This window comes from Pelodiscus sinensis, chromosome 28 (assembly GCF_052426305.1).
Source record: "Pelodiscus sinensis isolate ZL-2025 chromosome 28, ASM5242630v1, whole genome shotgun sequence".
NCBI classification, from domain to species: Eukaryota; Metazoa; Chordata; order Testudines; family Trionychidae; genus Pelodiscus; species Pelodiscus sinensis.
In genome coordinates this window covers 18,350,534-18,358,968 of record NC_143079.1, presented here as the reverse complement: position 1 = coordinate 18,358,968, position 8,435 = coordinate 18,350,534, and positions in this window count along the sequence as shown.

Here is an 8,435-nt window from a genome sequence, read left to right as displayed (position 1 = left end):
CATCCGCCTGGGACAGAGGGTTGGGGGCGCAGGCTTTGGTCTTGGATTAAGGGATCTGGAGTGTGAGAAGGGCTCTGAACTGCTCTTGGGGCAGGCAGGTGGACATAGGAGGGGTTCTAGGTGCAGGCTTTGGGAGGGTGTTTGGATGTGGGGTGCTCAGAGCTAGGATAAGGGCTTGGGTACAGGAGGGGCTCATGACTAGGGTAGGAGTTTGGGATGTGGGCTCCATTTGGGCACTGCTGGTGGCTCCTGGGTGGGGGTGCAGTGGGGCTGAGGCAGGCTCACCGGTGCCCTGGCCCTGAACCACTCCCTAAAGCAGCCAGCAAACTCCATCCCTAGTCTTGTTGTGCCCCCCTCTGCTCCGTGGAGTGTGGAGAAAGAACGGGAGCGAAAGCACAGAAAGCAGGAGACTCTCAGGGGGAGGGGCAGCTCCCAGGCAAAGGGCAGGGGATGCGCAGCAGTGCAGGGAGGGGCAGCTGAAGTGCTGCACTTGATAGCCTCTTGGCCAAACCCATCAGGCTCACCTGGCAGGGGCTCCAAGATCGACCAGTAGATCATGATCGACTGGCTGGTGACCGCTGCCTCAGAGTGAGGGGCTGGCCAGGGGCAATGGGTCATGTCACCGCAGGGACAACCCTGCTCCACCCAGCCCAGTACAAGGGCACTGTATACAAACTGGCATCCGCCAGACACACAGTGGCCCTCCTGGCCCTGCGCTGCTGCCATCATGCTTCTTCCCCTTGGGGGTGGGCCCATGCTGCACCATGCTACCCCTGCCCCCCACCCAGCACCCCTCTGACCCCTTACACCCAGTGCCACGCCACTCAGAGACCCCCACAAATCACTATGCCCAGTGCCCTCCCACAGACTGCTATGCCCAACACACCCCCACCCACCCAGAGGCCACCCCACAGATCCCTTCACTGCCCAGTGCCCCCCCCAAAAACCACTCCCCAGTATCCCAAAACAAACAAACCTTCCCTACTACCAATCACCTCCCACCCCATCACTGCCCTGCACCCCCCCAGGCCCTCTAGAGACCTACTCTCCCACACCTGGACCCCATCCACAATAGCCAGCCCTGATAGGAGTAGAGGGGCCAGACCCAGCTGTGTGGGTGCCATTGGCACCATTGTAAACCCGGTACTGATGCCAAACCCCCTCCCTTCTGTCCCTGGTGCTACTTTACTGCTACAGGAGACTTGGTGCAGTGGAATAAGTTAGGGTATGTCTACACTACAGCACTAATTCGAACTAACTTAATTCGAATTAGTTAACTCGAACTAAGCTAATTCGAACTAGTGCGTCTAGATCTAAAAACTAATTAGAATTAGCATTTTGCTAATTCAAACTAGCATGTCCACATTGAGTGGACCCTGAACCGAGATTAAGGCTGGCCGGAAGCAGTGCCGGCAGGGCATCAGGTTAGAACTTAGAGCGTGGAGCTGCTGCCTCAGGCTAGCCGAGGGCTGTGCTTAAAGGGACCCGACCCCACCCCGGACAGACAGTTCTCAGGGGTTCCCCGCTTGCAAAGCAGTCCTGGCTTGGAGTGCCCTGAGTGCCGACACTCGGCACATCACAGCACTCGGCCATCAGCCCGGCTGCACTTGCCGCAGGCTGCCATCCGGGGAGGTCAATCCGGGGGCTGTCAGGATCCAGGAGGTCCAGCAGGAGAGCTTCCACCCCGAGGAGCCTGCAGAGGCACCCCAGTCCTCCCCATCGGGGGCTCGTACCCCATTCCTCCCTCTCCTCCTTCCACTTACTCCTCCCTAGCCCCCCTTCCTGATATAAAAAATAAAGGATACGTGTTCAAAAATAGAAACTCTCTTTATTTAACAAAACTGGGGGCGGGGATTAATCTCTGGGGAGACTGGGAAAAGGAGGTGGGAGAGGGGAAGAGACAGGGTGGGAGAGGGGAGGGGGAAACCTGGGAGGAGGGAGCTGGAAGGGGGAAGCCAGGGGAAGAAGGAGGAGGGGAAGTATAAAACTGTGGTACGCCATATCTTCAGTACAGTGTACAGACGTGGTCTCCTCACCTCAAAAAAGATATTTTGGCCTTGGAAAGGATTCCGAAAAGGGCAACTAAAACGATTAGGGGTTTGGAACAGGTCCCATATGAAGAGAGGTTAAAGAGACTGGGAAGACTGGGACTTTTCAGCTTAGAAAAGAGGAGACTGAGGGGGGATATGATAGAGGTCTATAAAAGCATGAGTGGTGTGGAGAGGGTGCATAAAGAAAAGTTTTGCATTAGTTCCCATAATATAAGAACTAGAGGACACCAAATGAAATAAATGAGTAGCAGGCTTCAAACTAATAAGCGAAAGTTGTTCTTCACAAAGCAAATAGTCAACCTGAGGAACTCCTTGCCGCAGGAGGCTGTGAAGGCTAGAACTATAACTGATTTTAAAGGGAAGTGAGATCAAGTCATGGAGGTTGGGTCCATGGAGTGCTATTAGCCAAGGGGTAGGAATGGTGTCCCTGGCCTCTGTTTGTGGAAGGCTGGAGATGGATGGCACGAGACAAATGGCTTGGTCATTGTCTTCGGTCCATCCCCTCTAGGGTAGCTGATGTTGGCCGCTGTCAGCAGACAGGCTACTGGGCTGGATGGACCTTTGGTCTGACCCAGTACGGACATTCTTATGTTCTTATGTTCTAAGCTCAGGGCTCGGGGTTGGGGGTCTCACTGGACCAACTTGATTTTTATGCAAACCTGCTCCTGGGTTCACATGTGGCCTTTGGTGGCCAGGCTGGCAGCTATCCTACCCTAGATGGCCACTTTCCTGTGCCTAGTGCGGAGATTGTGGACATTGGAGGCCTCCCACCCAAACCAGGATGAAGTCCACAATTTCCGCACTAGACCAGGCAGGCACCTGCCTCTTGCAGCCCTGGGCAAGCTCCTGGGAGCTGCCAGCCTGGTCCCGGGAAGAGGGGGAGGGCTGGGAGGCAGCAGGTGGCTGGCTCATGCTGTGCCAGGTGCAGGGTCTGCTGGCTGGGTGCTGGCAGGCTTGCACCTGGCACGGTCACCGTAGCCAGACCGTGGTCTTTTAAGGACTCTGGGGCCAGGAGGGGGGCAGAAGAGTTTCCCTGGCTTGGCCCAGAGTGGCCACCAGGGCAAGCTGGGAAGGGCTAGCCTCCAACTAGCTACACAGCCCTTAATTCGAACTACTTAATTTGAACTAGGCGTTAGTCCTTGTAGAATGAGGTTTACCTAGTTCGAATTAAGCCCTCCGCTAGTTTCAATTAAGTTCGAACTAGCAGTTTATATGTGTAGCGCCTATGAAAGTTAATTCGAACTAACGGCTGTTAGTTCGAATTAACTTTGTATCGTAGACATACCCATACCTACGTTCCCTCAAACTCTGTGTCACACATTTTGAGAATTTAAAAGAGTCTCTTATCACTGTATATCTACATGAAGTCTCATAACAGTTCCCAATCTGGTTTTTATTGCTGATGTGATTCCCTGAATTGCGCTCGCTTCTTGTAAACCATTTTAATTATAGTTTTGCACCTTTACAAATGTTATTTCCATTATTCTGAACACATTGTCCTTTATCTGTATTATCACTTTGCAATGCATGTGCTGTTTATTTTTTATTTTAATAGCTAATGATCACCCCAAAATGTTAAGTAAGTAGTTGTTATTGGTTTTAGGAATTACAGCTCTGTGTCTTGCTATGATTTTTGTACTTTGATTTGTAATTAGGAGTTTTTAATCCTACAGCAGAGGCATAGCAAAGGGGGATTTGGCTGGGGAGGAGGCGCTGGGTTGCTTAGCTCCGAAGGAGGGAGATTTAGTGGAGGGCTCTGGGGTTGCTTGTCTCTGAAGGAAGGGGATTTGGTTGGTGGGGGTGGAGGGGCTCTGGGTTTGCCTGTCTCTGAGGGAGGGGGATTTGGTTGTGGGATGGGGTGCCTGGCTCTGGCATCAGCTTGTAGAAAACCTGCCAGTCTCCAGCGGCAGCCCCTGGTCAGGCAGGCAAGGGCCAAGGGCATGGAGCAGGGGGTGGGGGGTCAGAGGCATATCAGGGCAGGCAATGGCAGGGGGAGAGCACAAGTGGGGGGTGGATCTTGAGAGGAAGAGGTAGCTCAGGAGCATTTTTAGTGGGTGGGCAGTGTGTGGGGGGCCTTGGGGCAAGAACAGCAGGGTGGGAGATCACAGGTCTGGGTGCTTGTGCCCCCCAACTCCACATTTTGTGCAGCAGTGCCCAGCCAAGGCAAGGGACAGCACATGTTAAAGACCCAGAGTAAAGTGATGGCTTGGCTGGTGGGGAAGCGAGAAGAGCTTTGTCATTTGTAAACTCTGCCCGCAAGTGCTGGGAGTGGAGGCGTGGGGAAACCCGTCCCCGTACGCTGAATTTGCCAGTGACCTGCCGCCTGGCACCCAGTTCCCTGCCCACTGACTTCCAGCCACTCACCTGCCTGTCACTGGACTGCCTCACTTGATTGCATCCAGACACAAAACGCTATCAAGCAACTGATGGCACCATCCGCCCACTGGAATGGTACCAAGCCCACGTGACCAAGGCAAGACTTATCCTTGCCAGCCCTTGCTCCGCCCATTGGTAACACTCAAGTGTGTCTAAACTACATGGCTCCATTGACGGAGCCATGTAGATGAGGCTGATCGGCAGAGGGAAATGAAGCCGCGATTTAAATAATCTCAGCTTCATTTAAATTTAAATGGCTGCCGCGCTCTGCCAACCAGCTGATGATCAGCTGTTTGTTGGCAGATCGGGGCAGTCTAGATGCTCCCCTGCCAACATGAAAGCCCTTTGTCGACCTCCCCAGTAAACCTCATCCCACGGGGCATGCCTGAGGTCACACACCAGGCTGGACTAGAAGCTCAGTTTCCAGTGGTTCAGGGGCTGTCTACATGGGTCGCAAAGAGGTGAGTGCAGCACAGACCAGTATAACCTGGCTCGCTGCAATCTGATTCATGTGGGGAACAACCGCAGAGTGGGGGGGCTTCAGCAATCACGCCCTGTCTAGCTTGTGCTTCGATCAAGCCACCCCTGCTCAAAGGAGACAGCGAAGGGCAGAGATGGATATCCGGCAGCCACCTCCTGCCCCCGCTTCTCCCATCTGCTCAGCCCTGCCCCCAGGCTTGCTGAGGCCTATGGGGGGAATGCTTCAGAACTAGCCAATTCACTCCCCTCACACTGCAACACCAGCCTAGAGGTACCACAGGGCCTGGCCCCTGGGTCCCCACAGTGTGGGAGAAACGAGGGCCTGACCTGACCCCAAGTGCAAGGGATCCACTTGAGGGCCCTCGCACCAAAATCTCACTGGGCCTCTCTAGGAGGCACTGGTTCCAGTTCAGTCCCAGGGCAGGGGGCAGAGAACTGGCTCATGGAGGTATGGATGGGCTCTGGAGATCCGTCCCTTCTAGGGGGCACCAGCCCCCATCTAACCCCATGCGGGCAGTGTAGAATCAAAGAACATTACAGCTGGAAGCGACCTCGAGAGGTCATTGAGTCCAGTCCTCTGCCCTCACGGCTGGACCAAGCACCCAACACATGGCCCGTGGGCTGCATTCTGTCCACGGACAGTTTGTTTGCGCCCTGTGGTGCAGTTTGGGTTTCTGTGGGGATCAACACGTGGCCAGCGAGTGGGAGCCAAAACAAAAAAGTTGTCAGTGTAATGATCTTCTCTTGAGATGCATTTTAGCAGTTAAATTCTTGGACTGTCATTGCTCATGAAAAGTGCTGTCACATGGGTAGAAATTAGGTAAATATTACATGTTATTAATATCAGTAGAACTGACTTAAATGGAGCCTGTATGTTGTGTAGTCTTGACTTAATCTTTGCATTCATGCCTGTCCATGTGAGAGAAGCTATTTGTATATATTTGCTTGCATATTCAACCACACTTGTGTTGAAGCTGTCAGCATGTTCTGTAAGTATCAGTGTGGCCCCTGCGGCTTCCAAAGTTGAGTTGCCCTAGCTCATCCCTGACAAGTGTCTGTCTAACGTGGTTTTAAATATCTCCAGTGATGGAGATTCCACAATCTCCCTAGGCAATTTACTCCAGTGTTTAACCACCCTGACAGGCAGGAAGTTTTTCCTAATGTCCAACCTAAACCTCCCTTGCTGCAATTAAGCCCATTGCTTCTCATCCTAATCTCAGAGGCCAAGGAGAACAACTTTTCTTCCTCCTCCTTATGATACTCTTTAAGGATATGTGTACACTAGTCCCCTAGTTCGAACTAGGGAGGCTAATGTAGGCATTCAAAGTTTGCAAATGAAGCCCAGGATTTAAATATCCCGGACTTCATTGGCATCTTCCCGGGCGCCGCCACTTTTAAATGTCTCTTAGTCCGAACTCCGTGCCCGTGGCTACACGCGGCAAGGACTAGGTAGTTCGAATTAGAATCTCTAATTCGAACTAACGGGACACCTCATTCCACGAGGAGTAATGGTTGTTCAAATTAGAGATCCTAATTCGAACTACCTACTCCGTGCTGCGTGTGGCCGCGGGCACGGAGTTCGGACTAAGGGACATTTAAAAATGGCGGCACCCGGGAAGATGCAAATGAAGCCCGGGATATTTAAATCCTGGGCTTCATTTGCAACTTCGAATGCCTACATGAGCCTCCCTAGTTCGAACTAGGGGGCTAGTGTAGACATACCCATATATACTTGAAAGCTGCTCTCATGTCCCTTTTCGGTCTTCTTTTTTCCCAGGTAAACAAGGCCAATTCCTTCAGCCTTGCCTCATATCTCATGTTCTCTAGACCTTTCATCATTTGTGCTGATCTTCTCTGGACTTTCTCCAGTTTCTCCACGTTTCCTGAAATGTGGCACCCAGAACTGGACACGATACTCCAGCTGGGGCCTAATGTAGATGGCTCATTCCCTGCCTAGGGGACATGAGACTGGGCGGTTAATTTCCAATCCTCCCATTTATTATTTTCCTAAGCCAGGAGGGCTCAGTAGTTCTGATGGGGGCCCTGCAGGAAGGCAGCCTGCACTGCCCCCTGCCTGCCCTGAGACTGCAAGTGTTAAACAGCTGTCCAGCCCACCCTAGAGGTGACTGCTTTTCAGCATGCCTTAAGCAACACAGCACCAGCAATGAACCGGAGAATGGCTCCCTGGCATGGCTTGATCATGACCGCTTCAGTCCTGTTGGATGGGCCTCAGCCTCTTTTCTTCCCCTCCCTTGCTATGCAATGGGGCTGTAGACTCTGGGGAAGATGGCTGGAGGCAGGCAGAGGTGTCTCCCTGCAGCAGATGTAGACACGTCTCTGTATTAATCATTTTCTCATTGAAGTTTTTAGCTTTGTATTGAGTCCTTTTACATGGAAACTTTGTATTACATCTTGGTAGAATAGTCCCTAGGACAGAGGCAGAGACTGTCCCTGTGGGGTGAATGAGGTGGGAATGGATAAGGTGGAAGGTGAGCACCTCTGGGCAGTTGCAAAGATTGGAGAGGGATGGAAGCCAGATCCAGGATCAATGAGCCCTGGGAAGTGGGCCCATTGAAAGGAGACTGGACCTGTGGATGCCTTGGGGGTCAGCAGCAAAGGCCTGCTTTGGGAAGTCCCCTCTTTGGAGGTGACTGTGGCAGGATCGAGACACCACCTAGAAGCAGGCGCCACAGACACTAACTGCAGATTCATGGGACGGCTGTCACAGATCTTGCACATGCATAAGAGGATAGATCTGCAGGGGGTGGGGGCAGTGGTGTAACAAGGAGGCTGGAGGGGTCAGTTGCCCCTGGGCACCATGCTATGGAGGTACCAATTTATTCCCATTCTGCCCCCCCTCCCCCTCCTCTGTCGTCCCTGAGCTCACATGCTCCTACTCCGCCTACCACGGGCACCTGGAGCCTCCTCCCTGCCTCTCTGCTCCAAGCCCGACCCTCCTCCATCTCCACTGGCAGGTTAGTGCATAGGGGAGCCCGGCCTCAAACTGTAGGGGGTGGGGAAAGATGCGGTACAAGAAGCGAATTGTGAGTGTTTCCGACCAGAATCCCCAGGCCCTCTGAATTTGCAACCCATGGACCAGGAGCAAAATGTAGCAAGTCCTGAGCAGTAGCAACGAATTCCACGTATGCAGGACAGAAACTGCAACGGGAGGAAAAACGGAGAGTAGCACTTTATGCCCATACACCGGGTCAGACAAAGGCCCCCCCAGCCCCGTGCCCAGTGCGGGTGCCCCAGGGGGAGGGAACAGAACAGGGATCCCCAGTGACCCGCCCCCAGCGTCCTGCAAACAGAGCCGGGGGGGGGGGGGAGCTGCCTGCCCAGGGCGAGGACCCGGCCCCCCCCGCAGGTGACACGTTCCGGGGCCCGAGCCCGGCCGAGTCCGCGCGCTCCCGCCCCACTGGCCGGAGAGGCGGGTCCGTGTCTCGCGCCGGAGGGGGGCAGGCGGCAGCAGGCGGGTCACTGGGCTCCGCGCTCTCATTGGTTCGTGGAGCCCCGGCCCCGCCCCCT